This window comes from Arachis ipaensis, chromosome B08 (assembly GCF_000816755.2).
Source record: "Arachis ipaensis cultivar K30076 chromosome B08, Araip1.1, whole genome shotgun sequence".
NCBI lineage: Eukaryota > Viridiplantae > Streptophyta > Magnoliopsida > Fabales > Fabaceae > Arachis > Arachis ipaensis.
Window position 1 is genome coordinate 79,738,595 of NC_029792.2, and position 16,241 is coordinate 79,754,835.

At 36.4% G+C, this 16,241-nt stretch overlaps 1 long non-coding RNA gene across 1 annotated transcript; it reads right to left on the reverse strand.

Moving 5' to 3' along the window:
• On the reverse strand, positions 12,209 to 13,799 carry LOC110265570. The gene is made up of 4 exons (XR_002351728.1): positions 13,622 to 13,799; positions 13,124 to 13,217; positions 12,519 to 12,753; positions 12,209 to 12,369 (listed from the first exon to the last, which is right to left on the reverse strand). It is a non-coding gene; the product is annotated as an uncharacterized LOC110265570 (long non-coding RNA).

Here is a 16,241-nt window from a genome sequence, read left to right on the forward strand (position 1 = left end):
GGAGGGGGAGAGAGAGGGAGAGGGAGAGAGAGAGGGGAGAGAGAGAGAGAGAGAGAGAGAGAGAGAAAGAGAGAGAGAGAAGGGAGAGAGGAGGGGGAGAAAGAGGAGAAGAAGAGAGAGAGGAAGAAAAAGGAGAGGGAGAGAGAGAGGAGGGAGAGGAGAGAGAAAAAAAGGGAGAGAGAGAGAGAGGGGAGGAGAGAGAAGAAGGAAGGGGGAAGGAGAGGGAGAGGGGGGAGAGAGAGGAAAAAGAGGGAGAGGGAGAAAAAGGAAGGGGGTGAGAGAGAGAAGGAGAGGAGAGAGTGAGAGATGGGAAGGGAGATGGAGAGAGAGAGAGAGAGAGAGAGAGAGAGAGAGAGAGAAAGAAAGGGGAGAGAGAGAGAGAAGGGAGAAAGAGAAAGAAAGAGTATGTAAAATTAATTTTGGAGTTTAAATAAAACCAGTTTTAATTTGGTTTAAAACTAAACTGAACCATAAAAACTGGTTTTTAATAAACTGGTTTTTCATAAAAACTATGGTTTCAGTTTAGTTTTTTATTTAAAAAAACTGGTTTATTTAAAACAGTTTCAGTTCAGTTTCAATTCAGTTCAGTGAAACCAGTTTTTTTGCACACCCCTAGTCATTTACATTCTTGCTTGTTATTTAGGTTTTAGTTCTTTTAATTTCTTGCTCTTTACATTTCAGTTATTTGGTTCCTTGCCATTTACGTTTCCACAATTTACATTCTGTCATTTACTTCTAGCACTTTAAAATTCTTGCAATTTATATTTTTTTCATCAAATTTAACCAAACCTTTCAATATTCGCTTGACTAGAGTCATCACCTCACTAAAGTTGCTTGATCCATCAATCCTCGTGGGATCGACCTCACTCTTGTTAGTTTTACTACTTGATGCGACCCGGTATACTTGCCGGTAGTTTGTGCGGATGCGTTTTCCCGCCATCAAGTTCTTAGCGCCGTTGCCGGGGATTGATTAAGATTGACAATGATTAAGTAGGTGATAGTCTCGATTAAGCATTTTTTTTCTTTTTGTTTAAGCATATTAACTGTTTGACACATTGTTTCACCTAACTCTCTAACCACATTCTAGCACTAGAATGTCCATCTTTCATTTGGTTTGTTTGTGATTGTGCAAGTCATGGAGAATGAGGTGCATGAGGCAGGGGTGGCTAACAACAATGCCCAACCTACTAGGAGGGTGTTGGCCTCTTACACCATCCCCAGTCCTAGACACTTTGGAAGCAACATCCTCACCCCAAATGTTCATGCAAATGACTTCGAGTTGAAGCCTCAACTCATCACTTTGGTGCAGAACAGTTGTGCTTATGGAGGTGGCCCTCTTGAAGACCCCAATCAACATTTGTCTATTTTCTTGAGGATTTGTGAAACTATCAAGACAAATGAGATACATCCTGACATTTACAAGTTACTTCTATTCCCATTCTCCTTGAGGGGCAATGCATCCCAATGGCTGGAAACCTTTCCCAAGGAGAGCATCAACAATTGGGATAACTTGGTGAGCAAATTCTTAGCCAAGTTTTACCCACCTCAAAGGATCTTTAAGCTGAAAACAGAGGTGCAAACCTTCATACAAATGGAGGTTGAATCACTCTATGAGGCATGGGAGAGATACAAAGCCCTGATAAGGAGATGTCCACCAGATATGTTCAGTGAGTGGGTGAAACTTCAAAACTTCTATGAAGGTCTTTCTTTAAAAGCAAGAAAAGTATTAGACTACTCCTCGGGAGGATCACTTCAGATGATGAAAACTGCTCAAAGAGCACAAGACCTCATTGATATGGTGGCCAACAATCAATATTTCTACTCTTCTGAGAGGCACCACAACACAACTGCAAAGAGGGGAATGATGGAACTTGAAGGCATAAATGCAATACTAGCCTAGAATAAGGAGATGCACCAAAAAATTTAGCAACAAATGGAGATGATGGCCAAAAGAATTAATGGACTACAATTTGCTGCAGTGAGCACACAAGGCCAATCTCAAGTCTCACATGGATGGAATCAATCTAAAGAAGGTTTTGAGTCATCCAACTATGAGCTACAAGGTCCTGAGTAGGTGCAATACATGAACCACACCCGAAGTTCGTTCCAACATGACCTCCATGGTGATGCATACAATCCATCTTGGAGAAATCACTCTAACTTGAGGTGGGGTGACAACCAGAATCAAGGACCAAGGAACTTCAATTCTAATAGCTTCTGCAACATAAAAAATCACAACCACCCCCATACTAACAACAACCAATATACAAAACCACAAAACACATACCTCCAACCCCATAACACTTCACAATTTTCCCAAAACAACTTCTCCACACCACCATTTAACTCAAAAAACACGTTCCCCAATGTCAATAGTTGTCATCAGGAACCATCACATCCCATACAACCACAACCACATCCAGACTCTCAAAGGATCTCTAACTTAGAGATGCTAATGGAGAAACTCATCAAAATTCAAGAGATGGTCAGACAGGATCAAGAACTTGCAAGGAAAGATCAAGCCATGGGCAAGCGAAAACCAAGAGGCCTCAATCAGAAATCTTGAATGGCACATGGAGCAAATGGCTAAACAAATCACAGAGATGGGTGAGAAGCGAGCAAATGCATTCCCTAGTGCCACTGAAGACAACCCAAGGGATAAAAGAAAAGCTACAAAATGGGAGGAGTGCAAAGCAATGATATTGAGAAGTGGGAAGACTATGGAAAAAGAAGACATCATTCAAGAAGAACACAATAGAAAAGTTTCAAAAGAAGAGATAGAGGAGAAAAGTGAAGAGGATCAGAAAACCAAAGATTCACAAATCTCAAAGGGAGACAAGAACATCCTTGAACCACAGCTACAAGAGAAGAAGGAAGAGGTGAAGACTCCCCAAGCTTCCATATCCTCAAAGGTTCAAGATAGAAAACAAGGATAAGCAATACTCCAAATTCCTAGAAACATTCAAGACACTCAGCATCAATATTCCTTTCTTGGAAGCACTTGAACAGATGCCATTATATGCCAAGTTTATGAAGGAAGTGTTGACAAAGAAAAGGCCCTTGAAAGAAGGACAAATTGTTGAGATGACAATGGAGTGTAGTGCTATATTCCAAAGAGGTCTACCAGTGAAGAATGATGATCCTGGGAGCTTTCATATCCCTTGCATCATAGGAAGCATAACAATTGAGAAGTCATTTTATGACCTTGGTGCAAGCATAAACTTGATGCCTCTATCTCTCATGAGGAAACTCCAAATTCTTAAACTGAAATCCACTCAAAGGAAAGCCAACAATGATGATGACATGGAGGAAGCAAGAAGACATCAAGAGGTTGTATCTTTACTTGCCTGTCTCTAGCTTAAATATGTTAATTGAAAGTACAATTGTGCCCCTGTTGATCAGTGTCCTGTTTTCATGATTCATTTGCATTAGGTTAATTTTATGTTTATTTTTGGCTTGCTAGTTTAAGTGCTTGGATCATGACATTTTGCTTAAGTTTTTTGCTTTGTTTCCCATGCTTGAATAAAAGAAAATGTCTTGAAATAGAGAAAGAGTACAGGTCTATTTTAATAGAAGTTAGAATGAGGTTATGTGGTGGTATGTGCTTGTTCATTAGTTGATTCATGAATAAGGCTAGAGGGTAGCATGACTTTGAGATATGAACTTGGGTTACATTCTATGAGACTTGACAAATAAAAAAGGTCCATAATAAAAGAAAGAAAATGCAAAGAGAAAGAAACAAAAAGAAATAAATAGGGCTGGGCACCAATGTCTTGAGATTTTAGATATATGCCTGTGATACTCTTGTACAAAGATAAGCTTGGACAACTAGGTTCTAAGGGGTGCTTCATCACCTAGCAACTTGGGTTAGCTAACCCGGGATTGCCAACCGAAAGTCCACCATCAAGAGCTACTTTGAGACAAAGCATTTAGTGACCCAAAGAGGTGTTGGACATCAATGTCCAAAGAACAAAACAAGCTAAATGTCTATTTATTAAAAAAAACTAAAAATTAATATTTAATTTAAAAGATATAAAAATAAATAATTTTAAAAAATCAAAATTTATTATAAAAAATAAATTAGATAAAATTTAAATACCAACTTATAAGTATCATAGAATTGGCCATGATTATATTACTTGCTTGTATGCGCTTATGCAATTCTACCTTTTGGTTTTTTTCATGATAGCCTCTGAAGTTTCATGATAGAAAGTTAAGAGTTGAGACGAGGGACAATGCTCTCAAAACCTAGCATCTTGAACTAACTGGGGCGAGAATGCTGGTTGAAAGCTTACTATAAAGAGCTGCCTTAACACATAGCATTTAGCCTCAGCTAAGCAATAAATTTCAATAAAAAGAAAAAAAAGCAAGAAAAGCTCAAACTAAGGACCAAACCATAATAAGTCTCATTTTTTCGTGTAATCTAAGTAAGTATCCAAAGGAGTGTCACTACCTTAGCCACAAAGAAAAATCACTAAGATACCATGCATGAAACCCCATTAACCATGATTGAATGTCTTCCAATAAGGACCTATATCTCTCTCCGTTTTCATTCATTCTTCTTATGTTTTACTGCTTGTTTGGGGACAAGCAAGATTTAAGTTTGGTATTGTGATGCCTAGGCATCATAGGCTAGTTTCACAAGCCTTTTTCATTAGTTTTCATTTGGTTTCATGCACTTTCTTAGGCAATAAGTAAGCTTTAGATGAAAATTGCATGCATATCTTGATTCAATCAAACATGGTTAATTATGTGCATTTTCATGAGATTTATGCAAGATTTACTTGAATGCTATGAATGATGCAAAATCTTGTGATTATGGCAAGGTTTTAATGCATTTGTTTGGTTGATGATAGGTGAGGAGAAGCAGAGGAAGAGCAAGGAAGAAGCAGAGAAAGCAACGTTGGTGGCCTAGTTTGGCTCACCAACGATGTGACAGAGGTTCCAAGGAAGAGAGTGCGCAACGTTGGTGGCCTAAGATGGCTCACCAATCTTGCCCACCAATATGCCAAGCCTAACAAGCAACGTTGGTGGCCAAAATTTGCTTATCAACGTTGCTGGCAACGTTGCTTGCAAAGAAAAGGGTGCCCAACATTGGTGGGAACATTGGTGAACCAGCGTTACCACCAACATCTTCGATAATCTCAAGAGGAATGCATTGGAAAAATTTTCTGCGATGCGCACACGTGGGCGACGCGTACGCGTGAGCATGGAAAATTGACACTACACGCGCACGCGTGACCAGGCCAACGTTGGTGTGCAAACGTTGCCACAAACGTTGTACACCAACGTCTTCGATAAAATCTTTGGAAAAATTTGATGTGACGTGTATGTGTTGATGATGAATGAAATTTTGTGTGGTTTAGAATTTCACAAATGAAATATCGTTGCAAGTATAGTTTCTAAACCAACAATAATCCTTTCATACAAAAATTTGGTTGTCACAAGTAACAAACCCCTATAAAAATAACCGAAGTATTCAAACCTCGGATCGTTCTTCCTAGGAATTGCAATAAAGTGTTATTTTTATTGGCTTTGAAGTATGTTTTGGGGTTTTTGAATTAAGAGACAAGAAATGTAAATGGCAAAGGAAATAAACTAACAACTAGAAAAGCTCTTGGCAAGGTATGAGAACTAGAAGTCCTATCCTAGCTATCCTTATCAATTGTGACGAGAATTGTCCATTGCTCCCACTTAGTTAACCTCTAACTATGAAGGAAAGTCAAGTGGATGGATTAACTTGAGTCCACAAGTCCTAGTCTAATCATAATGAAAGACTAGCTTTAGTGGCATTCAAGTCAATTAACAACTTCTAATTATCAATCAACAAAGGAGTTTGATAACTCAAGAGTCACCAATTACTCTACCTAGGCCAGGAGAAACAAAATCTAACTCATAGCTAAGAGAAGCATTTCATCGAACACATAAAAGGCAATAAAGGTAAACAACAATCTACACTATCAATTGCAAGGAATTAAACAACAACAAAGCAATTCAACAATAAAGGAACATGAATCATAAATTGCATTAAAGAAAAATAGAGGAAACAAAAGTGCATCAACATAAAAATAGAGAATTACAAGACTTAAATGCTAAACTAGAGAGAGGAGATGTAGAGGAACAAGAATTACAAAAAGGAAAAGTAAATCAAAGCATGAAATTAACCTAGATCTAAGAAATCCTAATCTACCTCTAACCTAATTCTAGAGAGAATAGAGAGCTTCTCTCTCTAGAAATTAACTCTCACTAAAACTAAAATTAAACTAATTGGTAACTTCCTTGTTGATCCCTCTTCATTCTTTGGGTTAAATAGCATCAGAAATGAGTTGGATCTAGGCCTAGAAAGCCCAGAAATCGCCCCCAGTGGATTGCCTTTAAGTGAGTCACGTGCGAGCATTGATGCGTACGCGTGGGTCACGCGTGCGCGTGGGTCACGCGTGCGCGTCGCTTGACAAATTGCTATCCACGCGTACGCGTCGCCATGCGAATTCACTTTCCACGCGTGTGCGTCTGCTGTGTGTGCGCGTTGATCTCAGCATCCTAAATCCTTATTTTTTCATGAGTTCTCCACTTGCATGCTTTTCCTTTCCATCCCTTTGATCCATTCCTAGCCTTTCCATCCTGAATTCACTAACAAACATATCAAGGCATCTTGTGGAATCAAAGGTGAATCAAAATTAACAATTAAGGGCCTAAAAAGTATGTTTTCACACTTAAGCATAAATTAGGAGACAATCATGAAACCATACTATTTCATTGAATAAATGTGGGTAAAAGGTCATAAAATCTCCTAAATTAAGCACAAGATAAACTTTAAAAATGGATTTTATCAACCTCCCCATACTTAAACCATAGCATGTCCTCATGCTAAATCAAGAAGGAAACAAAGGGTATCAACATTTATTCAATGTAAACTAACTAAATGCAACCTACCCAAATGTAACTATTTAAATAAATGCAACTACTTGGTCCAAATAAATCAATTCCCAAGAGAACATATATAAGCGCATGGGCTAAAGGTGTCAACAACCAAGCCAAACCACAATTGAATTGAGTTATTAAAGATTTTACAAACTTGCAAGAAGAGTGATGATCATAGGTGGAAACATGTAATTGCAAGCAATCGAACCCTCACCGGATGTGTATCCGCTCTAATCACTCAAGTGTATAGGGGTTGATTCACTCAATTCTCCTCTAATCATGCTTTCCAAGATTTATTTTTCTTCTAACAATCAACAATTATTTCATACATGCATACAAATATCATGAGGTCTTTTTATAGGTTGTAATGGGGCTAGGGTCAAGGTAGGATGCATATTTGGTCAAGTGGACTTGAAATTTGAATCCTTGATAAGGTTAGACTTCCCACCTAACTTATGACATCCTATACAATTTTAAAGCTAACCTAACTACCCATTTTTCACTTTTTCACATACTCATGCATTCCCTTTTCATTTCACAACACTTATGCATTAATTCTTATTGAACTTTAATTTGGGGCATCTTGTCCCCTTTTTATTTCTTTCTTTTTTTTTCTTTTCTCTCTATTTTTTTCTTTTCTTTTGTTTTTCATATATATATATATATATATATATATATATATATATATATATATATATATTCTTTTTTCTTTATCATTCATTTTTCTCTTTTTTTTTTCAAACTAAAATATATACAAGAGCATAAATGCATATGGTTTTACATTTAATTAACACATGAGTATGTACCCAATTCCCAAATATAGAAATACAAAACAAAAACACCATTTTCTCTCAACCAATGTCCCAAGTTTCCCCACACTTGAATGACACACACACACACACACTAGCCTAAGCTAATCAAAGATCCAAATTGAGGACGTTTATTATTTTTCTCTTTAAGGCTTGTAATGTGCTAAAATTAAGAACAAGTGGGTTAATCGTAGGCTCAAAGTTGGCTAACAAAGGTTGATAAAAGGTAGGTTATTTGGGTAAGTGAGCTAATAAAGTAATGGCCTCAATCATATAAGTGCATGAATACAAGGAATAATGGACATATAGAATTAAACAAATCAAAGATTACAATCATAGAGAGAGAATAATGCACACAAGAAGGAAGATAAGTGGTTATAAGATATAACGACACCATTAGGCTGAAAACTCACAAGCTTGTGTTCTTAGCTCAAAAATCATGTTCCACAATATATAATTCAAGCAAGTTCGATGAAAATTTTTACTCAAATCAATTGAGGTGCCCTATAGATAAATTTCTTGAAAAATTTTATTATTTTGACTAAGCTTATTATATATATGCAAAAATAAGAAAATGCAACTAAAATAATACTAAAAGACCTAAAAAATGAAATGCATAAGTGTTGGGATTAGAAACTTGTCACCCAAAAGCGCCGATTGGTCGGACGACCTCCCCACAATTAAAAATTTGCATCGTCCTCGGTGCATTCAAAGATGAGCAAGGGGGTACGGCGACTTTCCGAGTTGCTACCTTCAGCTAGTAGGTCAACCAGTGCTGCGTGTTCTTTCTCCCGCATCCGTTTTTGCTTGTGGTGCAGGAATCATGAAAAATAGAAAATAACACTATAAGATAAGAAAATACAAAAGCAAGGAAGCGTAACTTGTTGGAATGAGGTAAATCACTAGAATGGGCTGAGTGGATTAGTGTGACATGGGTCAAAGTAAGTGTGCATTCTAAGTTGCGCGCGGCTTAGAACATACACACCAACATAAAAACTATGCCACAGTTACACAAAAGGAACATGCACTTCACTCATTCTAGTGTACTTGAGATGCTTTAAACTTGTAGGTCAAGATAACCGAACAAGTAATAAAGAAGCATGAAAGCATTCAAGCCAAAAATATATGGATGCATATGATCATAAAACACAATGCATTAAGATAAATGCACAACATCCATCAAGAAGTTGCCTATCAAAGAAAATGGTTCAAATCACATGGTGGCCAAATCATGCAATTCAAAAAGATTTACAAGCTTGAAGGCAATTCTCATTCACTTGGTTAAGCATTAAAGAATCAAAACCAAGTAGCAAAATATAACCGCAACAATAGAATCCAACAACAAATGACAAAAATGATTATGCTAAAATAGCATTCAATTAGTACTAAACAGCAGTATATAGTGAATGAAATCAATAATCCAACACTTATTATAAAAAATGGAAAATTAAACAAAATTTAAACCATCAAAATAGCTAACTAACCAAAGTAACTAATGATTGATGGTGTATGGTAGTGTTGGATGAGGTATAGGAGAGGGGAAGAAGAAAGGAGAAGAGAAGAAATAGAAAGATGAGAAGAAAAGAAGATGGATGAAACAAGGCAGCCCACGCGTACGCGTAGGTGACGCGTGCGCGTGGAGTGGTGAAATGGGAACGACGTGTACGCGTGTGTCATGCGTGCTCGTCGATGGCTTATTTTAAGAGCGACGCGTACGCGTTAGATGCGCGTACGCGTGAGTTGGTTTGTGCGAGAGGCACAATATTAGCGCAATGTAGGCATAACTCTCGGGAAAATGGCTTGGAGTGTGAAATTTTGTATCCACGCGTACGCATGCGCGTGGATTGGCCGAAAAGCTTGGGGCACACGTACGCGTGGGTCACGCGTACGCATGGATGGTGCCCTGTTTTTCAAAAATTTTTTCAAGTTCTTGCACCAAACCAAGCATTCCAACCTCCAAACAGATACCAAAACACCATAAAACCTTATTCAACATACTTAACTACCAAATAAACTCAACAAATCAATCAAAACATGAAATTAAACTAATTCTACCAATATGTACAAAAGAGAAAAAGGAAAGATTTTACCATGGTGGGGTGTCTACCACCTAGCACTTTTGTTTATTATCCTTAAGTTGGACTTATGGGGAGCTCCTCATCAAGGTGGTTTGTACTTACACGTATCCTTGAACATCCACCAATGCTTGAGTCTCCAATGAGCTCCATTCTTCAAATTTAATACATTCAAGCTTTGATGGAGTTCTTCACAAACCATGAGCTCTCAAAGTTGATTTTTCATGTGCGATCTGGGATCCCACACTTTATTTTGATACCCATCTTCAAGTTGATCATCATTGTTCCAACCGGATGGCATGTTAGATGAATTCTCAGTAGAATGACCAAGCATCCCTCTAGACCCAAGCACTCTAGTTCTACACCAACCATGGCTATTCAACTTTGAGCGTGCAACCATCATAAACTTAGAGTGACGTTTCCAACCACTACACAACTCTCTCCTACTCTTAACTCCACAAAGAGCTCTAAGTTGACCATCATTTTCAACCAAACCATATTCAAGTGAGAAAGTAAAGCTTAGGGATAAGAATTTTACCCACTTGAAAGTTGTGTAAGATGTTGACTTAGGAAGGGGTGGTCCCAATGATCTTGCAAGTGCTACTCCTTTTTGCTCTTCTTTGCACTACAAGGTTTTTATTTATTTGTGGCAGTTTTTTTCTTATTTGTGGAGGTTTATAACCCCCACAAAATGTCGGGGTTTCTAAAACTCCCAAAATTTGAGGTGCCACGAGGTCTTTTGTGGGGGGTTTTTAAAAACTCCACAATCTATTTAGTGGGGTTTTTTTGTTTGTTTAGTGGGGGGTTTTATATTAAACTTTTGTGGCAATTTTAAATCACTTTTGTGGCAGTTTAAAATCCCCACAAATTGATTTTTTAATTTAACAAAAATTATCTATTTTGTAAAATTTTCAAACTTCCACAAACCCTGTATTTATTTATTTATTTTTAATTTCAAATTATTTATTAATCTAATCTCATTTACATATTCTCAAATTAGAAATTTATTTTTTAATATCAAAATTTAAAATCTAAATCTTTTATAACACAATTCCTCAATATAAGACATAGTTCTATATATTAAAAAACTCTCAATGTCAATAATTCCAAACATAATTATATATAGTATGGTTCTGCATAATTATTACTGTTTTTCTTTAAAAAGTAAAATAAAACAACTTCAATATTTCAATATCATCTAATTATATAAAAAGTTATCTATCAAATACATCTCGATGGCCATAGTGAAACCGCACCCTGAACGGAAAGCATACATAAGAAAAGGTAAGCATCTGTTGGAGTTTGCAAACATGTTTATAGTGAAGTTTTGCATGGTTACCTGAGAGGATTGGCAAGAAGTCTTTGATTAATAGTGATAAAGTTGGTTTCTTGATATGACATGAACCATGCCAGAGAAGACACACTGAAATTTTTAAAAGCAATTAAAAGTGAGAAAAGAAAACAATTAGTAATGGGAACAAGCAAGAAAAGAAATAGTTAATGTGAATTTAAAATAGAACATGAAAACAATCAAAGAAACGGAGGTAGTATTGTCTTGAGGAAATGAAAGGTAGCAGATTGAACACCTCATATGGGAGCTCAAAGCCCAAACTAGTAGAAGGAATAACTTTGTTGAATTGATAGAAACTAGAATATATTTATAGAATAAATTTGATGGAAACTAGTATCACAAATTTTTAATAATAAAAATATTATAAAATATAAAAAAATATAAACCCCACCGTAACATTGTTAGTATTATTAATATAAACCAAAGATATAAAACTAATTTAGCTTAGTGCCACTCAATTCTTATCTTTGAAGCTCTCTATAGCTAGCTAAGCTAAGCTATCTCTAATAAAGCTACTAATTAATTAAGTAATAATAAGGAAGTAGTTGTGAGATATGAATGGAACTTATTCTAAGTTTGAGGGATTGAAGAAGACAGAGTGCTTTTAATGGTAGAGAGTAACTTTTTAAAACCAATAAACCTTCACATTTAGTATGTAAATTTTAGGGACCCTTTAATAATTAAACATGATATACATATAATTAATGGTGTGTGTTTAAATGCTTTGCAGGGAAGAGACAGTGGCTCATCTGGTTGGAAAAAGTTCCTGTCATGTTGCCTTTAATAATTATTAGTACAGCCATGTGGATATATACATATATACAGTAAGGTTTTGAAGCAGATAGATATAAAATGAAAATAGTTTTGGTTTGCAGATATGACCACAACAGCAACAAGAACATAATAATATTGCACACTCACTCACTTCATTATGTTCATAATATATCAAGGTTATTATTATTATTATTATTATTATTATTATTATTTCTCTGTTAGCCACTCCAAAGATTTTTAACAAGATTATAAAAGTTTACTTTAGTAGACATAGAGAACCATTTGTGAGTATGCAGTAAAAACACCATAAAGTTGTAGAGATATATCTTCCTAAGAAATTAATCAGTTTGGTTAACTAGCAATGAGTCGCTTTACGCCGTGACAGATTCTGATCTGGCATATGTGAAGCTTGTATCAACATGTTCATAATGCTACTTGTCTACAACAAAATAAAATTGCAATAATTAGCAGTGAATGACCAACGAAGATGTACAAAATTACTGAAAGAAAAATCTAAAAAGATTTGATAAAATAAACAAAATGAATCCCAAACTACATATTCAGCAAATAAATGTAGATGATTCACACCTTTGTCCATGAGTATGGCCTATAGACCAAATTAGGCAAGCTCCCATTATATTCCTCATTTTGAAATCCAAGTAGTCCTAAAATGCAACTTGGGTAAAACTTGTGGAATCAACTCATGTTATGTGGATTTTTGGGTAAAACTTGTGGAATCAACTCACCTACAAGTTAATATGTAGTGCAGGAAATGGAGTTGTATTGTTAAGATCACAGCAAATCAGGTTTGTTGAAGAACAAGCTAAGATTACAGAACTGAAACAGAGAAAGAGAATGATGAATAAGAAAGAATGATGAACTGAAGTAAACTTGTATTATTGATCTGCATTAGAGTCATATGATCCTCTTATATACAAGCTGAGCTACTTCTTACTATGTATATACACAAGCATAACTAAATATCTCAGTAAATATCTAACTCTAACTAACTTTCTTTGACTCTTTTTGTTGGTGCTTTATAAATAAAATAAAGTTTGGGCTTTAAAAGCTAATTCTGATCCAATTATGTTGAGTCCCTTGTGTAGCAGCAACTAGCAAGGATTGCTATTCATTAATTAGAGTTAGAGATGACAACTTCAAGCCATCAACAGTTATTAAAGCATGGCACTTACCAAAATAAGGAACCCTGGCAATTGTTTCAAGAACAAAAAACCTTGCATAATCCCGATCATGGTACAAAGTATCAAGTATCTTTATCACAGAATTCTGAAAATATCAACAAGGCAAAAAATAAACAAACAGAAATACACATCAAAACAAGCTTCTTATGTAAAAAGCCACCTCTGTCTCCTTGAGAGGGGATCAACCAATTCAAGATTACAGCCTCAATATGAGAAATGACAGACCAAGCATCATATTACTAAAAACATTCTACAAAGTATTGATTTCTCATTCTCAAAGCTATAGTATTAATTCTCATTGCCAAATCCATAGCTTTTAGATGCTATAAACTATCAATCAATGACATCTACCTTAAATTTCCAGCTGAATTGAAATCGAGCATACTTTTAACTGAGCACTTCCACACTAACACTAAGCAGTTGAAGTAGAAAACTTAAGCCAACACGAACACAATAACGATATAAACGAAGATAAAGTAATTGACTTACCGTGAGAGAGATATTGACTGATTGTTCAACGTTGATGACAAATTTCTCAAAGGACGAGGACGACGAACTTGAAGTTAAGTCCCCGCTTTCAATACTGGCTTTACCGGCATCATCAAAAGTAGAAATCTTAGAGGGTAAGGATTCTTTCACTTTCACTTTCTCCTTGTTATCTTGTAACATAGTTATGTTGGCACAATGTATTGTTAACAAAGAAGAAAAATATCAGCAAATTAATAGAGAAGAAGAAGAAAAGAAAGTAGCAGCGGCAATTCAAAGGAGAAATTAGAGTGAGAGAAAGCGGCATTGAATAAGAAGTTCGAGAGTGAACAGATTTGAAACTGCGTTGTACCACGGCAACTATGGTGGCATCAACGACAGAAACTGTGGCGGCAACGGCGGTAGAAACTGTGGTGGCAACAGTGATAGCAATGTCAGTATAAAGAGAGATCTGAAAATACGTTGATAAGATAGATGGCTCGATCCAGAAGCTCTCTATTGCAATAGATACGACAGTGGTAATGATGCCGGCGGCAAAAACGGCAGCGGGAACGGTGGCAAAAATGGCGGTAGAGAATTTAGGGTTTGATCGCCGTTCTCTTCTCCGCTAACCAGCCTCTCATCTTTGCAAAAAGGAAAAATTAGGTTTTGAGGAATAAATTTTTCATTTTAATGAATTAATTGTTAGTGGAGGTTTTCTAAATTGTCATGAATAAAATGTATTGTAGAGGTTTTTAGAAACCTCCACTAAAATACTCCCAAAATTAAATATTAATCTTGTAGTGTTGACTACCTCCAACTCTTGGCAAGCTTCTTCAACGTCAATTCCTTGTTCACCAATTTTTTCTATACATTCCTCAATGCCCAAGTCATGTGTTAGAGAACTATTCTCCTCAACATCAATTTCACAACACAATGAGGAAGGTTCAACAATCTCACATAGCACATTAGTTAGTGTGGAATTAACTTCAACAATAGGACTTATTGCTGTCAACTTCTTTCAATTTTTCATCTTCCATAATATGTGTAGGAGGTTGCATATTATCTTCCTCACTATCAATTTCAAGCTCAACATAAGAATGTTCAAAAACTTCCACAAAATTATCAATAACATTGCTTGGTGTGGAAGTGTTCTCAAGCTTGAAATCCACCTCTTGTTCTACTTTACCCATGTCTTTAACCACTTCTTCCTCTTCTCTAACAATCATAGCTTCCTCCAATTGGTCAAACACATTATAACATTCCTCATGTTCCATCGGAGTTTCCAAGCATTCCTTCATGCTATGCTCTTCACTTGATTCTCCACATGTGGCCATGGGAGCACTTTGAGTGTTCAAGCATTGAGAGGCTAATCGGTTTACCATCTCATTCAAGGCGGCTATGGATTCTTATGCCTCCCTTTGCATTTCTCTTTGTTCTTGAAGTAGCAAAGTGAGAGAATCATCAATTGGGGCTTGGGGTAGATAGGAGGGTTCATTATTTTGGAGAAAGGGTTCATAATAGGAAGTGGTTCTTCTTGGTAAGGATGTGGCGGTTCAACACTCTCCACTTTTTCGACTTGTTGCATAACACGCTCCATGGTTGCTTGAAGTTGATCCAATGCTTCCTCCAGACGATCTTTTGATTCTTGTTCCAACTTGCTAGCATAAGTAAGATCATCTTGCTCTTGGATCAATGGACATGAATATGCTTCCATGGGAGGTTGTGGTGGAAAGTAAAATTCATCTTGTGATTGAAAATTTGCATACATTGGAGGTGGATCATCTTGGTAATAGTATGGAGGAGGTGGTTCTTGGAATTGTTGGGGTTGGAATGGTGGTAGTTCTATATGTGGTTCATATGCCTCATATGGTTGTTGGTATGGTGGATAAGGATTAGGGTCATATGAAGGTGTTTGGTGAAAAGGGGCTTGTGTGTATGGTTGAGGGTTATGTTGAGGATAAGGTTCATAAGCACATGGTGGGGGTTCTTGAAAGTCACAAGGAGATTTACCATAGCGATTGGATTGATATGCATCATAGAATGGCTCTTGTTCATAGTGCATTGGGGGAGGTTGTTGCCATGAAGATTGATCATATGCATATGGCTCCTTCCACCTTTGATTATCCCATCCTTGATACACATCTTTATTGTAGCTTCCATTTCCTACAACATAGTTAGAACCAAACTCATAGCCAAAGTGAGAATTCATGATAGCAAAGATAAAAATAAAAAGCACAAAAACAAGGAGATAAAATCTAGCTACTAAATCAAACAAGCAAACTATTCACAATATTCACATACGTACAATAACCAATAACACAACACCATTGAAACTCCCCGGCAACGGCACCATTTTGATGAATGAATTTTTGTGTGGTTTAGAATTTCACAAATGAAATCTCGTTGCAAGTATAGTTTCTAAACTAACAATAATCCTTTCATACAAAAATTTGGTTGTCACAAGTAACAAACCCCTATAAAAATAACCGAAGTATTCAAACCTCGGGTCGTTCTCCCTAGGAATTGCAATAAAGTGTTCTTGTTATTGGCTATGAAGTATGTTTTGGGATTTTTGAATTAAGAGACAAGAAATGTAAATGGCAAAGGAAATAAACTAACAACTAGAAAAGCTCTTAGCAAG